The 13,611-nt window shown below is 48.4% G+C and overlaps 1 protein-coding gene across 3 annotated transcripts in view; it reads left to right on the top strand.

The window, feature by feature from the left end:
* Positions 1-1,502: 1,502 nt before the first annotated feature.
* Positions 1,503-13,611, top strand: part of PTAFR (platelet activating factor receptor) — a 30,755-nt gene continuing 18,646 nt past the window's right edge. Inside the window, exons 1-2 of one of the 3 annotated variants that reach the window (XM_053209905.1) lie at positions 1,503-1,708; positions 8,874-8,942. The gene's annotated coding sequence lies outside the window, so the exon portion shown is untranslated. Of the gene's footprint in view, positions 1,709-8,266; positions 8,943-13,611 lie in introns of those variants that run through there. The other 2 variants (XM_027059919.2, XM_015075056.3) reach the window with 2 other exon arrangements.

Genomic DNA, 13,611 nt, shown 5'->3' with positions numbered 1-13,611 from the left:
GTGAGCCTGATGTGGGGCTCAAACTCACAAACCATGAGATCATGACCCGAGCCAGAGATGGATGCTCAACCCACTGAGCCACCCAGGTGCCCCCAGAGCAGTCTTAAAGAGTGATCAGGAGGCAGCCAGGCAGAGAGAGCGAGGGAAGCATGAATAAAGGCATGGAGGTCAGGGGACAGTCAAGGGACCCAATTCCTTCTCTGCCAGCCCAAGCCCAACCCTTACTCCCAGAGGCGCTCCACATCGGATGGACCAGCCCCATGTTGTTGGCTGAGCTGACATACAGAGAGATTCCCTGGCTAGACGTGGGTATTCCCAGTGTCTTTGGGGTTGGGGCCCCACCCAAGGAGTTGTCTTCCTTGCATTATGCCCTGCCCAGCGGAGCCTGCAGGCAGGCCTCCCCTAATTCTTTATTCAGCTGTTGAATGGGGATTGGAGCGTAAAGTGAGTCACGTACTTAGGTCTAGGCCTGTCTTCTGCTTCCTCCCTACTCTCTACCCCACTTCCTGGGTTCTCCGAGAAACCGACCAGGAAACATGCTTTCAGTGCCCTCCATCTTTTCCTCAGCTTTGTTGTCACCCCCTAGACCACCGTTTCTGCTGTTTCTCAGGTAAGAGCCTGGTGACCTGGGTGAGAGGGCCAGGTTTGCCTGCTTTGTCTGGCTGCCCCGTGGAATCTGTGAGGGTGTTCAGGCTCTGGAGGGGTCCGCAGAGCTTGGTTATGCCTGACTTTTCTCCCACCGGCACATCCCCAATAAACACACAACTTTCTTTTGTCACCACACAGCACACATCCTTTCACTCCTCGTAGACATTTAACACCCAATCGTCAACAGATGTAGCATTCACACATATCACACAGAACAGACCCTCATCACCCACAGACCTAGTTCATGGCCCTTCACAAATAATGTAACACACAGCTACTGATAGAACCCATGACCCTTCACTACGCACAATATGCAAAGTGTCACAATTGACAGTTGCCCCTCATATGATGTATATTGTTGCCCACAGGATGCAACACACATCTTTGCAGACACACAACGGAGACGTCAGCACTGGCAGACACGACATGTGAATCCTTGCAGGACACAACAAGCCCAGAGGCGAAAGACCCCCTGCTCTCTTGCTACAAAGAAACCTACTCCACACAGACACACAAACATCCCTCCTACACACACGAACACACACATCAATGCAACCACATGTACATATCACAGAAACTCTCGTCATCCCCAGACAGGTCCCCAGGACGTTTGGGTGCTGCTGCTTAGCTGGAACAGGGGCTGGGACCGTCCCCACTTTTAACTTTCTACCATGGGTCCTGCTTGTGCATCGTGGAGGGGATGAGTGGGGTGGGAAAAAAATGCTAGGGGTCCTGGCCACATCATGGAGCATGATGGGAGAGGCCACTGTCCTAGCTGTCTGAGTGCTGCTTCCTGATGACCCTGGGACTCCGCAGAAGCTGGTATTAAAAAAAAAAAAAAAAAAAAAAAAAAGCTAGCTAGCATTCATCACATGACCACTGTGGGTCAAAGATCATACCCAATGCTTTTACAAGCATTATTTCATTATGCACTTCCTTTATGAAGTATATACTATTATTCTTGTTTTAAAGCTATGTTTTGATATAAATAGGCTCAGAGAGGTTAAGAAACTTGCCCAATATCCCACAGCCAGGAGAAAACAACGGAATTTAGACATAGGTAAGTCTGACCCCAGAGTCTACTTCTTTTTATTTTTAATGAATTTTTTTCTATATTTTAAAGAGGTAGCAAATAAGCAAGTTCAAGATTCAATAGATTGAACCCTTGAGGGCCCTGGCCACCCCCCCTGAGGCTTCCTTTCAGATCCAGTGCAAGGTGTGTGGTGAGGCGGTGAGGCCTTCCGGGGGAGGGGAGCGGGTGTGCTGTTGCAGGTAGGCCCAGGTTGGAGAGTGAGAGCAGGTGGGACTCAGCCTGACCAGGGAAGGAGAGGACATGGGGGAAGAGGAGGAAGAGGAAAGAGGAGAATGGGGACTAGCTGCCCATACATGTCTGTCCTTAGCAGACCTGATCCCTGTGTGAGCCTAGTGGTGCCGTCCTCTCTTTATAGATGAAGAATCTGAGGCTCGGGCGGCCCAGTTGTTGAATGGCAGGGTGGGACTCCAACTCCCAAAGTCTGAGGGAGAATAGAGATGGCGCACGTGCTCAGGAGAGCCAGAGAGAAGCAGAGAGAGAAACTGAGGTTATAGTGAGGAGGAAGGAGAATTCAGGGCCACCGGGCATGAGGGCTGGCATCCCAGAAAGGGGTCTCAGCAGGAACATACTGCCCAAGTTACTTTTTGGCTCCCAGAGGTCTCTGGTTTTGTGGTAATCCCTGCCTCCAGAGACTCTTTCTCTAGTCTGTTCATTGGCACTAATTATCTGCCTGTGTGCTTATAACATCTGTCTTAATTGCTGTAACCTTCCGGTAAATCTCCACATATGATGGGGCATGTTTCTTGACTTGTATGCATAAATATGACAAACACCTTTGCACCTGCCACCAATTAAACAGAACATACAGGTGTAATAGCCCCCTGTGTACCTCACCAGTCCTGCTCTCTCCCTCCCTCCCCAGAGATAATCATATCCTGAATTTGTTTTTCTATATCAATGCATATGTATTGTGTCCACCGGCAGTCATAGTTTTAAGAAATGGTATCATGCTGTATTTATCCTTGCTTTATTCGTTTATTGTTCGTGTTGTTATATGTGGCTCTGTTCACTTTAACATATGCACAGGATTGTATCGCGAAAACGTGCAAATATACGTTTCCTTGTATACAGGAAATATTAATATTTCTGGTGTATACCTAGGAAGGATGTGCATATTTTCAACTTTATTATAAAGTCAATTTCCAAGATGTAGTGCCTTTTGTACTATCTTTTTAGCAGCACAATCAGAGTTTCCGTTGTTCTACATCCTCCCTGATACTTGGAATTGGCAGACTTTAATTTTTTCCAATCTGGTGGTTGGTTGTTTTAATCTGAACTCCTGATTGCCTGAAATGCTGATCATATATATATTTTTAAAGTTTTTTCATCTATTTAGAGAGGGGGGGGCACTCACATGCATGCCCACGTGCATGGGGGACAGTCAGAGAGAGGGAGAGAGAGAGAGAATCCCACGTGGGCTCCTCACTCTCAGTGCAGAGCCCGATGCAGGGCCCAAAGTCATGAACTATGCGATCATGAGCGGAGCCGAAGTCAGACGCTTAATTGACTGAGCCACCTAGTTACTCCTGCTGATTATATTTTATGTTTCGTAGCCATTCAGGCTTTTTCTTCTGTCAATTGCCTCCTCCTTTCTTGACCCATTTTTCTATTGGTCTTGTCTCTAAGTTACTGATTTGAAGGAATTTATATTATATTATGCTTGAAAATCCTTTGTTACATGTATTGCAAATATTTTCTACTGGTCTGTGACTTGTGTCTTCCTCTTTTTATCATATCTTTTGATGTACACAGTTTTGTTTTGTTTTGATGTACACAGTTTTAAGCTTTATGTGGTCAGATTTATCCAACTTTTCTTTGTTATTTATAATTTCTATGTCTTAATTAAAAAAAATTTTCCTTGACCCTTATATCATAAAGATATTTTCCTCTACTTTTTTCCCCCAAAACTCTTCGTATTTTGCTTTTCATAATTAGGTCTTTATGCCAGTTGGAATTTAATTCTGGACATAGTGTGAGATAAGGATCTAATTTTATTATTATTTTTTCCCTAATGAATTGCCGATGATTTGCATCAGTATCTACAAATAAATTCCTGCTCTCAAGGAACTTACAATTTAGTTGAAAGTCAGATAATGAGTAAAGTAAACAACTAAAATATATGGTGTGTTAGATAAGTGCTGTGGAGGAAAAGAAAGCAGGGTAGGGGCCTAGGGCATGCTGGGGGATGGCTGCAATTTATTGGGGTTATCAGGAAAGTCCTCACTGAGAAAGTGGCATTTGAATAACTCTGAGTGTCTGGGGAAGAATGTTCTAGGCAGAGAGCACAGGAGGTGCAAAAGCTCCAAGCAGGAATGTGCCCAGTGTGTTGAGGTGGAGGAGAAGGGCCAGTGTGACTAAAAGGTGGGGAGAAAGAAGTAGGAGATGAGGTCAAGCCTTACAGGGCCCTTCCTCCTTGAGCGGAGAAAGGATGTGATCTGACTGATGTATAAAGGTTCAACTGCACAGCCGTATTGAGAACAGATTAAAGGGGGTGCAAGGGTGGAAGGGAGACCAGTGAGGGGCTACATCTAGTGAGGGATGATGGTGGCTTGGACCAGGGCCAAAGCACTGGAGATGGTTCAAAGTGGTCAGATTTTGGATCCATCCATCCATCTATATACATCTGTCTATTTATCATTTATCTATCTATCTATCTGTCTATCTATCTATCTATCTATCATCTATCATCTATCTATCTATTTATCATTTAAAGTTTAAGTTAAATGTATTTAGGGCTGCCTGGGTGGCTTAGTCGGTTAGGTGTCTGACTCTTGATTTCAGCTCAGGTCATGATCTCACAGTTCGTGAGTTTGAGCCCCGCATTGGGCGTTGCTGACAGTGCGGAGCCTGCTTGGGATCCTCTCTCTCCCTTTCTCTCTTCCCCTCCCCTGATCATTCTCTCTCTCAAAATAAATAAATAAAACTAAAAATATGTATTTGTTGAGGAGGCCAGGTCGTTTACATTTTCTCTTGTCTGAGTTTGCTGAGTGTATCCCTATAATCCGGTCCTTTTCTGTGTTTCCAGTAAACTGGTGGTTGAACTTGCTGATTCTATTTCCTTGGCAACACTACTTCGTAGGTAGCGTTATGATTTGGCTGTGTGCCACACCAACTTTATTAGAAAGGTTTTTAAACAGACACAAAAAGAGAGGGAAGAGTAAAATAAGTCTCTATATACCTGTATTCATTTCCTGTAGCTGCTGTCACAAATGACCGCAATAAACACACGTTTATTCTCTTAACAGTTCTAGAGGCCAGAAGTCCAAAATCTATCAATGGGTAGGGAGTCAGCAGGGCTGTGTGTTCCCTGCAGAGGCTCTAGGACTGAATCTGTTTTCCAGTGCCTGGTGGCTACCAGCATTCCTGGCTTGTGGCCATGTCACCCCGCCTCTGTGGCCGCCTTGCCTTCTCTTCAGTCTGTAATCAAATTTCCCTTAGCTTCTTTCTTATACAGATACTTGTGATTGTATTAAGGCTCATTTGGATTATTCAGGATGATCTCCCCATCTCAGGAGCATTAATTTAACAACACCTGAAAAATCTTTGGCATATAAAGTAACAGTTACATGTTCCAAGGATTAGGACCTGATACCTTTGAGGGTCATTATTCAGCCCGCTTCAACACCCATTACCTAGATTCAATATTTTGCCGCATTATTTCCCTCCCTCCCTCCCTCCCTCCCTTCCTTCCTTCCTTCCTTCCTTCCTTCCTTCCTTCCTTCCTTCCTTCCTCCTTCCCTTATTCTCTCCCTTCTTCCCACTGTCCTTTCCTTCCTTCCTTCCTCCTTCCCTTCTTCCCTCCCTCCTTCCCACTGTCCCTTCCTTCCTTCCTTCCTTCCCTTTTTCCATCCTTCCTTCTCCTCTCTCTTTCCCCCATTCCATCCTTCCCATTCCCCTTCCTTCCTCTCTTCTCCTTATTTTGCTGTAATATTTTAAAGCAATTCCCTGTAACTTCATTTCCAAAGATTTCCACATATATGAATAGTTTCTTATATAACCACACCACCATTATCACTTAATAAAATTAACAATAATTCCTTAGAATCATCTAAAATTCTGTCCATGTTAAATTCTCCCTGATTTTCTCAGATCTGTCTGTCCTGGATATCTTCTGTTTTGCCCTCTAGATCTTGCTTCTCCACCCCACTCTGTGCCTCCGGAGGCTGATTTGTATGGACTACGTTACCCTTATCCCTTGCTTCTGGTTGGACTCCGGGGGAGTCCAAGGGGAGGCACTGGCAAGAGATCAGTCATCGGGGGATTACCGCAACTTCTTACCCAAGGCCACAGCTCCTGCCTGGCAGCCCTCTCCAAATAGCTACCCTTGGGTTCCAGAACTTCTCCCTCTCCAGCCTTTCGGATGGTGAAGGCACCCACTCTTGGGAGCCTTGGAGTACTACAGGGTTCCTTTGGGTTCTCTAGCCCTGCCCTCACCTCTTTAAGTGGTCCCTTTTCCCTCAGATTGCCCATTTGAGTGTGCATCTCTTTTCAGTACCCTGATATATGGTTCTTTAAGCACGCTCCTCTTGAGTCCCTTTCCACTGTGTTCTTTTGTGTGGATTTTTAGTTATTATTTTTAACCCTTTATTTGGAAATAATCGTAGATTTGGGGTGCCTGGGTGGCTCAGTCGGTTGAGCGTCCAGCTTTGGCTCAGGTCATGAGCTCATGGTTCATGAGTTCGAGCCCCGCGTTGGGCTCCATGCTAACAGCTCAGAGCCTGGAGCCTTCTTCGGATTCTGTGTCTCCCTCTCTCTCTGACCCTCCCTTTCTCACACTCTGTCTCTCTCTCCCTCAAAATAAATAAACATTAAAAAAAAATTTTGAAATAATCGTAGATTCATGGGAAGTTGCAAAGATAGTACACAGAGGGGGTATAAGGCTGGCTCGGTTGGTGGAGTGTGCGGCTATTGCTCTCGGGGTTGTGAGTTTGAGCCCCGCGTTGGGTGTAGAGATTACTTAAAAAAAACCCAAAAAACGATAGTACACACAGGTCCCAAATACCCTTACCTAGTGTTCCCCGAGGCTTGATTAGATTCAGGTTTATATGTAGAACCGACCAAATTTGCTAACACAATGGATGTGGGTGTGAGAAAAAATGAGGAATAAAATGTTACCTACCTACCTGCCTACCTACCCTGCTTATTGATCATGTCAAAAGAGGTCCTGAAACATCTATCACAAGAACACGAATAAAGGACTGTTGAAAAACATGGCCGAGCCAAATAGTTCTGGATTTGACACAAATCCAGAGTCAAATCCAATTTGACACAAATTAGAGTCTGTGGTCAGATGGTGGGAGGGGTGGGGCTGGTTGATCCTGGAGGTCCTTCCGGGCTGTTGTCTCTCATGGCGTGTGGGGGATGGAGGATGGCTGAGAAGGTGAAGCCACTTCAGGGAAAGAGGATCTGAGTTGGGGAGCAGAGCTAGGGCTTTGGCAATGCAGTGAGTAGACCATGGTCTCTTGTGTCTCAGGGCACTCAAGACTCAAGATGCCTCTATGGGAGCTGGGGAGGGATGGCCAAACGGGGCCTCTTCAAAGTTCCTAACAGGAGGCCTGGACCGCATGCTGGGATGTGAGGCGAGTGAGTGTGGCGGGTGAATGTGAAGCGTACGTGAATGGGCATGAGGAAAGACGTAACCGGGCAGGTATGAGTGAGGGATGACAGACCTAGGCACCTGAGTGTCTGAGTGCACATGGGAGTGGAGGGATGTGATTGTAAGTTGGCGTCTGCACGATAGTGTGCATTGAGGGTACGTGAGCGTGCAAGGCTTATATATGGGAGAGGTGTGAACGTGTCTGCCTGTGTGTGATGGGGGTGGAGCTGGGGCAGGGGCAGACTTTTGGCTCTAGTTCTTCAGGGCTGAGGCACACGTTAAAAGCGATTTATCCTTTGAGATGCATTTGTGGCTTTGATAAGGTACAGTTGCAGGGTCCCAGTCGGCAGGAGGAAGCTAGCCCAGTCACGCCGTGCGGACCTGAGGCTGGATCCTGAATGGCGAGGCAGGATCCTCTGCTGGCTCTGCTTTGCACCTGCCTCGCTTTGGGACCCTAGTCCCGTCTAGGCCTGCTTCCCTCTCTGTGTAGGAGGGTGTTATATTTGGCTGATACGTGAGCACCTTGTTTTTGTAGGTAGGGTCTTCTACAGTGCCTGGTGCCTGGGCGTACTTAGTAATTTCCTGATTGAATGAATGAGTGGGTAAATGGACTGGAAACTGAGGCAGGGAGCGCTGGCTCATCTCTCACTTACATCCACACAAAGCTTCCACCCAACTGACTTTCTCACGCACACAGGTACACGAGCACGCACGCACTCACATTCACAAACTCATCTGCGTTCCCCCAGTCTGTTGCCCACACCTATTCACCCTCACTCACTCCCATGACCTGGCACGGTGCCAAACTCCTGCTCAGGGTCTTGGGGCGCCTGCTCCCTCCTACAGCCCCTCAGCACGCTGTCCCCATGGGTTCCTCGGGCTTGGTGCTTCTTGGTGACCAGCGATGCCCAGCCCAGTCACGCCACTGACCACGGCAGCGCTCATGAGCTCCTCCCTTCTCCCTCTTCGTGTTCTAGCTGTCTCTCCCTCTCCACCTTTCTTTCATTTTTTCCCTCACACCCATCCACAGACACGCAGATGTGCACGCATGGGCACCAGGAACACGCTCACTGTCTGTCTCATCACGTTCTCCTTTAATTCCCTTGGTTCCTGCCCTCGTGTCTCCTCATTCCTCTCACGCTCTCTGTCTGTTTACATCCGTCTGCCTTTCTCTGTGTGCCTCTCTCCTCCCATCTCTCACTTCTTTCCTGGTTGTCCCCCCTCTCTCCCTCTCCCGTTTGCTTGGTCACTCACTTCTCTCTTCCTCGCTCTCATGCTGTTTCTCTCTCTCCTAAGAGTATGCTCTCTCACTTTCTGTTTTCTCTCTCTTATCCCAGCTGCCTGGCATGCTGGTCACTGCCCATGCCCCACCCTGCCCCTGGCTCTGTGACAACCCTCTGAGCAGTGGCCGGGGCCCAGTGACCCTGCGTGGAGGTTCCTATACCATCTGTTGGAGGAGCCCCAGGGTCACAGTATTTCCTCCGGGGGGTGACTTGGCAATGGTGTGTTCTGTTTCCTCACTTCTGCAATTTCCAGATAGCACAGAGGCTGGGTCTACAGATAGACGCTCAGATTCCGCTGCTGCAGCCACTGTTCCTGATACAGGTAAGGGGGGTGGGGTCCCCGCTGTGGTTGAGCAAGGGGGAGGCACGTGAAAATGTACTCGGGAGACTGAGGTCCTGCCCCTAGCCTGTGCCTAAGCAAACGGGTGTTTCAGCATCTTCCTCGGGCCCAGAGTCTTGGTCGTGTTTAGAAAGGATTCTTCGTGACCAAACTTGCCAGGAGATCCAGCTCCCTTCTTTGGTTGTCTGAGGCCAAGGCAGTGCTGAAGTGACCTCAGAGACCTCACTGGGAGCTGATAATGGTGATGACAGGGAGCTGTCTAGGTCTCAGAGAGCCAGATGCCATCTACTTGACTAGCTGTGTGACCTTGGGCAGGTGGTGCTGCCTCCCTGCAGTTTCCTGCCTTGTTGAATGGGGACGATGCTGTCTCCCCAGTGGGAATGTCTGGAGACGTAGAGGGCATGTTACAGGGCTGGGCATTTAGGAACTCACGAGCTTCTAGGCATTCCTGGGGGATGATGAAGAGACCCAGGTTATTTGTACAGAGGGCCTGGCTCACAACCGGTTTCCCACAACAGGTCCCAGGTGGTAGGGACAGGGCACAAGCCGGTCTCCCCTTGTCCTTTGCTGGCGGGAGGTCCAGAGATGGGCTTGGTAGAACTGGGGTTGTTGTCCAGACACTTGCTCATCTGTGAAGGATGAGGGAACCAGTAGAATCTCTCTGTAAGCATTCAGGCAGCTCTGAATTTGCTCTGATTGAATATGCAGCTGTGTTCCAGATACTTGGCGTGCGTGTGTGTGTGTGTAAAGAGAAAGATGTCCCTGCCTTTAGGTGCCCAGCCAAAGAAAGAAGTCTGCTCTGGCCATGAAGAAAATGGCCCTGGGCCTGGGGTGGGCAGCCAGGATTTTGACTTTAGCTGTTGTTTACAGATTGGGACCTTGGGCAACTCAGGAGCGTCACTTTCCTCCTTTGTAGATTGGGGTTCAGAGTACTGACCTTTGGGTTTGTGGAGGAGGATAAAGTAAGAGGCTGGGTGGGAAAATGCTTTGTCAGTCGTAACATGCTGCACAAAAATGAACCAGTGTGTTACTGCTGACACCATAATCCTTACTCTAAATGCCTTACAGATGAGGAATTTTTGTTCATTGTCTTATCCTTACCCTTCGCCCAGAGTTTGGTGAGTAGTATAATCTTAGAATATGAATGAATAGATGAGTGATAAAGTACCATGTCGTACTTAGGAAGGACAGCAAGCCGGAGGCCCAGCATCTGGCCCCAGTTCTGCCCCCGATCCTGTTGTCACCTAGGGCAAATCTTTTCTCTTTTCTGGGCCTCAGTTTTCCTATCTGTCCAATGAAGGTTTGGGCAAGGAATTATATAGCCTATGGCATTAGTGACAAAATGAGCCTCCAGGATGGAGTTTCTGCTCCTGATTGGTATTGGGGTGGGAAGGGGTGTGATGAAAGTCTGGGATCCTGTCTGACTGTCCTTTTACAGTCAGACTCCCAACTCTGCACCCTAGGCCTGTGAGGAGAAGGGGGTTCTCCTCTTTGTCCGTAGCAGCCCCTCCTACTCCCTATCTCCCCCAGCCCCGTGAGGGTTGGCTCAGGAGGGGCCACCAGCTGAGCCATGCCATGGGAGCACTCCCTGACTGGTCCCGTGGCAGTGTGTCGGGGGTAGGGATGGAGCCCATTCCCAGAAGGGCAAATGCTGGGTCCGCAGCCCAGCCACCTCTCTGACCAGTCACCACTGGGTTCCTTGGCAGCATGGTGGGAGGGGAGAGAAGTCTCTGGTGAATCTTTGTGTGTGCACGCGTGCCTGTGGTTGTGTGATGTGGCCTGGGGAGTTGGCTCTGGCTACAGTCGCATGTGTCTGTGGCATGAGCAACCTGCAGGGGGGTCTGGTACAACCCAGCAGTTCCCAGAAGCGGAATCGCTAAGCAAACCAGCAGCAAGGTTGGTGTACCTTTCTTCCTTTGTGTCTTCAGCCAAAGAGGATCCAGAGAGAGAGAGAGAGAGAGAGAGAGACTATATGAGGGGAAGACTACCATTCGCAATCCCTCCCCACCTCCTCAGTTCTGCAGGAGGGGGGCCCTTACTTAGGGTCTGCTTTTGGTGCTAAGCTCAGTTGGCTGATGGGAGAAGCACATCAAACGTCTGTGCGGGCCCCTTTATAGTTCATAAAGTCCATTTTAATTTATCAAGTGCTTTACTGTTTCTGAACGCTTTATCACTCCTAACCATCTTACTTTCTTTTTACAACAATGCTTGAGGTTGCCCCTGCCCCCACCACTTTTTAGATACATATCACAAGGCTCAGAGCAGGGAAGAGACTCAAGGTGGTGGGAGGTGTGGCTGAGGCCAGAGTCCAGGGTCCAGATCCAAGTCCTGCGATGTCTCTTCAGCTACCCCTGGTTGCTGCCGGTTTGGCGCATGGCTGATTTGTTCACTCATTCATTCATTCATTCATTCAATAAGCATTTTCTGAGGGCTGGGGAGGAGCTCACAGTTACTGAGCAATCACCACTTGTGTAGATTGCTTCATTCTGTTCTTACAACGACCTGCTGAGGAAGGCTTTATTATCACCCTTTTGCAAATGAAGAAAGGGAGGAGGCCCTGAGAGCCAAACCACAACTAGGAAAGAACAGACCCGATGACGATCCTGGTCTGTGTGACCTTGAGGCCTATGCCCTGTACCCTATGTTTTCCCTTGGGCCAGGCCCCAGGTACCCACGAGGGCACCAGCAGGACTCAGGAGCGCCCAGGCTGGGAGGCGTAGTCCTTTGGTGGGATTCCTGGTGTAACGGAAGCACTGGGGAAGCCCACAGGAGAAGTACATCTCACTCCCTCCTCCCTGCCCTGGCCTACTTCCCAGAAGCGAGGAGGAAGGAGGGGGACTCACATATACCCTCTGGGCATTTGGGAGTCAGAAAGAAAGAACCAGGCCAGGTTCAGGGTCCCTCAACTCCACAAGGATGTCTTAGACCAGCTGAGCAGAGACTGAGTCTCACCAGCACAATATATATTCCTGGGGTCAGGGAAGGGCCCTCTGTGAGAAGGGAAATTGGGAAAATCTGGCACCCAGACCAGCCCCGCCTCTAGGGCCCTATACCCTGTCCCTGACCTCTTCTGGACAAAGAATTCCATTCATTCATCCATAAATGTACCCAGCATGGTGCTGGACTCCTTGAATTAAAAACTGTGGGGAGCCCAGCGCAGAATTCACGAGAGTTCAGGACACTTGCTCCCTTAATTTCCCTCTTCAAATCCTCTGCTTCTTGGAGAAATGGTCGTGAAACCACTCCACAAGGGGACTCTTTAAAGAGTATGGCAGCATGGCCAGGCCAGGGCCCAAATGTCAAGCAACAGGGGAGGTCAGAATAGAAGTAAGTTACTTACTGAGCACTTACTATATGCCAAGCACGTTAGAGGTTTATCTGCCTTCAACCTCAGGGCTATCCTGTGAGGTCAGTGCTGGTATCATTGTCATTTTCTACATGAGAAAAGTAGGACTCACAGAAGGGAAACGATTAAACTATCTTGTTTTAGAGACCCCAGGGAATCTAAGGGCTGGTAGTGATTGAGGCTGGTAGGTGAGGTTTTGGAAGTGAAAGGTGAAGGACAAAAATGTGACTCTGTGTGTGTGTGTGTGTGTGTGTGTGTGTGTGTATTAGCACATGTTCCTTGAATGTTCGCTGTGGAGGAGACCCTACCGTACATACTGGTGAAATGTCAGAAGTCTTGAACCCAGGGAATTCCCAACCCAAAGGAAAAAGAAACCAACATCCATTGTAATGCAGTCTGATGTGTTGTGTCATGGAACCTCTATGGAACCTCTAACTCTGTGGGGAGGGGGGAGGGAGCGGGTCGAGAAGTAAGACTGACAATAGCCAACATTCCTTGAGCTTTTATCATGAATCAGGTATTTTCTATTTAATCCTTATAACAACACTATGAACTAGGCATTCTTCTTCTGCTACTTCTTATTTTTATTTTGACAGATGAGTAACGAGAGGCCCATTGGAGGTTAAATTAATTATCTTAAGAATCAGCTGACAGCATTTTGCCAACTGCCACCAGCTGCCTTAACGAGATGTGTCTGGTTCCCAGTCACAACAGAAAAGCCGTTGACGGTGAATACCGTGAATGGTGCCAAGCACGTTACACATATTATTCATTGAATATTCACACCACTCTGGGAAGATATGTGCTTGGAATATCATCAGCTCCATTTACAGGGGAAGGACCTGAGGCTCAGAGGGTGATGTGCTTGACGATGGTCACAAGCTGAGACAAGACACAGGCAGAATTCGAACCCAGGATTGTCTGATCAGAGTCTGTAGTCTTTTTTTTTTTTTTAATTTTTTTTTAATGTTTATTTATTTTTGAGACAGAGAGAGACAGAGCATGAACAGGGGAGGGGCAGAGAGAGAGGGAGACACAGAATCTGAAACAGGCTCCGGGCTCTGAGCTGTCGGCACAGAGCCCGACGCGGGGCTCGAACTCACGGGCCGAGAGATCATGACCTGAGCCGAAGTCGCCACCCAGGCGCCCCCAGAGTCTGTAGTCTTAATCACTGTTCTTTCCACTTTGTATCCTTTATCCCACTGGATGCTTACAACAGCTCCATAAGGCAGATGTGTTATTGTCCCATTCCACAGATGGGGCCCAGAGATGGTCAACAGTTTTGCCAAAGTTATATAGCAGTAG

The sequence above is a fragment of the Acinonyx jubatus genome, chromosome C1 (assembly GCF_027475565.1).
Source record: "Acinonyx jubatus isolate Ajub_Pintada_27869175 chromosome C1, VMU_Ajub_asm_v1.0, whole genome shotgun sequence".
Classification (NCBI taxonomy): domain Eukaryota; kingdom Metazoa; phylum Chordata; class Mammalia; order Carnivora; family Felidae; genus Acinonyx; species Acinonyx jubatus.
Note: the sequence above shows the minus strand (reverse complement) of the source record. Positions and strands in the feature narration are given on the sequence as shown.